Source organism: Melitaea cinxia, chromosome 7, assembly GCF_905220565.1.
Source record: "Melitaea cinxia chromosome 7, ilMelCinx1.1, whole genome shotgun sequence".
Taxonomy (NCBI): Eukaryota; Metazoa; Arthropoda; class Insecta; order Lepidoptera; family Nymphalidae; genus Melitaea; species Melitaea cinxia.
The window spans coordinates 17,803,122-17,805,310 of record NC_059400.1 but is presented as its reverse complement, the minus strand read 5'-3'; the positions used below and the strand labels follow the sequence as shown (position 1 = coordinate 17,805,310).

General features: G+C 31.7%; 1 long non-coding RNA gene across 1 annotated transcript; it reads right to left on the bottom strand.

The window, feature by feature from the left end:
* Nucleotides 1-1,135: 1,135 nt before the first annotated feature.
* On the bottom strand, nt 1,136-1,920 carry LOC123654849. The gene is made up of 2 exons (XR_006743279.1): nt 1,408-1,920; nt 1,136-1,234 (listed from the first exon to the last, which is right to left on the bottom strand). It is a non-coding gene; the product is annotated as an uncharacterized LOC123654849 (long non-coding RNA).
* Nucleotides 1,921-2,189: the final 269 nt, after the last annotated feature.

Genomic DNA, 2,189 nt, shown 5'->3' with positions numbered 1-2,189 from the left:
TGTAAGAGTTACGTTATACATTTTACACTGAAAAGTAAATAATGATATCAGACTATTTTGATTTTCTCCTGTTAGTATTATATCATTCGATGAATACGCTAGATGGCCATGTTTACAAAAGTTGAGTAATTTTTTGCGTGAATTGAGATATGGCCACAATCTTCCTTCCGACGTGTTTATCGGATATAATTTCTTCCGGTTCCGTAGTAACAGTATACTGAAATTAAAAAAATAACTGAATCGAGAACAAAAAGTTGAACACATATTTTATTTGTTTACCAGAAAGAAAATGTGAAAGGTAAAATAATACAGTGATAACTAAAATGGAAATACCTCTTTTTCTTCACTTTCTAATCCCTGACAATAGGTTGAATTAAACCCATTAGTTGACTCTGCAAACTTATTCTTATGTGCCATAGGCGTAATTAAATCTAGACCTTGTGGCACTTTTTTGAAGGTAGTCCTAGAAAAAAATATACATTTACTAAGATAATAACATATTTTACATTTTGTACACATTGAATTAAGATAACACAAAGACACATATCTACACACACATCCACGCAAACAAATACTAGTACACTTATTGCTGCATTTTTTTTTTTTTGGTACTATATAGGTATGTTTGACACACTAAAACATACATTCATAAATAATATACATATACAAATACTTTATTCGTCGATTATAAGTAGGTCTGTCATTTCATTAGATAGTATGAATAAAGACAAAAAGAATACACAATATAACATACATACATACATACATACTTAATTACATACACACATACATATAACACACAAAACTTATACTATTACGTAATCGATGCCTACGATTAAAATGTCACTTCCTGGCTAGGTAATCATTTTTCATTTAAACTAATCCTAAGTAAAAAAAGGAAATTAAAAGAAATAAATAAAAACCGACTGCATAAAAACTGAAAAGAAAGATAAACAAGTCCAGTACTCAATCTAGATTCCTATACTGAGTACTGGACTTGATTTTAAATCACTCACAGCGATTTAAGCAGTCGGGTTCACATAACGATTTACTTTTTTTATAACCGCACCAAGTCCGCAAAGCCCAGTCAGGAAGTGTCTAATAATGCGGTGTGACTCTTAGCCTATTTTACTTACTGTGTGACATCGCAAGTTCGAAGTTGACAATTTTCTGAAGTTAAATCTTTTCTATATTTCCATCGAGTTGTTGTAGTACCTGTCTTTTTCTTTGAGCTCTGTAAATAAAATAATAAGATGATTATTTATATTGTAAATTTTCCTATGCGCATAAATTGTTCAGCGTAATTGATATTATATTAATTTTATTAATACGTTTTATAGTATTGTAATAAACTTACAATACAATATAAAATTACGATAAAAAATCAGTACGTAATTAAGTACTTACACTGCGATTTTTATTTCCGTGAGCCTTTGTTGCTGATATCATTTTACTTTTGAAACTTTCGGCATATTCAATTTGCACAAGTAAACAAATAGGTAGTTATTTCGTCCTTTCGCTCGCTTATAAAACTAAATAAACAGTATTTGCACAAGCAAATAAGTAAATGCGTCCTTTCGTTCACTTGTAAAACTAAAGTGTCTACAGTGTCCTATCACACAAATGTCAAAATTGTGGGGTCAATAAAAATAAAATAATAAACAATAAATGCGCGCGCGTCGCATCAAACGACACAAGCTCCTCATACAACGGCCGAGAGGCGAATGCTCCTCGTCGCCCGCGCAGACACCCGCTTGCCCGGTTTACTTACGAAATTCAATATTACAGATTTCTCAAAAATTATCTATTTAATTGAAAAATTGGCAGACAGTATTGAAGAGTAATGCATTATTCACTACTGGTTAAAGTTTCATGTCTATGCGTTGCATAATTAGCGAGTTTATACGGATTTTAGACCGAGAAAAGCGTTCACGAAAAATTCATTTTCTCGTGATAAGGTAAGTTTTTCAATATATCAGTAGACACAATTACAGATCAATTATCAAGCTAAAATATTGTCTTTAGAACTTTATTGTTTATTCAACGTTCAAGCATACTATAAGGAATGTAAAAACAGTAAATTCGGCCGGGTAGCCCCTTAAGTGCTCCTCTGAGTACGTACAGTAAATAACGCTGGGCGTGTATAACATATAATGTGTCATCTGAAGCAAATAATATTCGCTATTGCC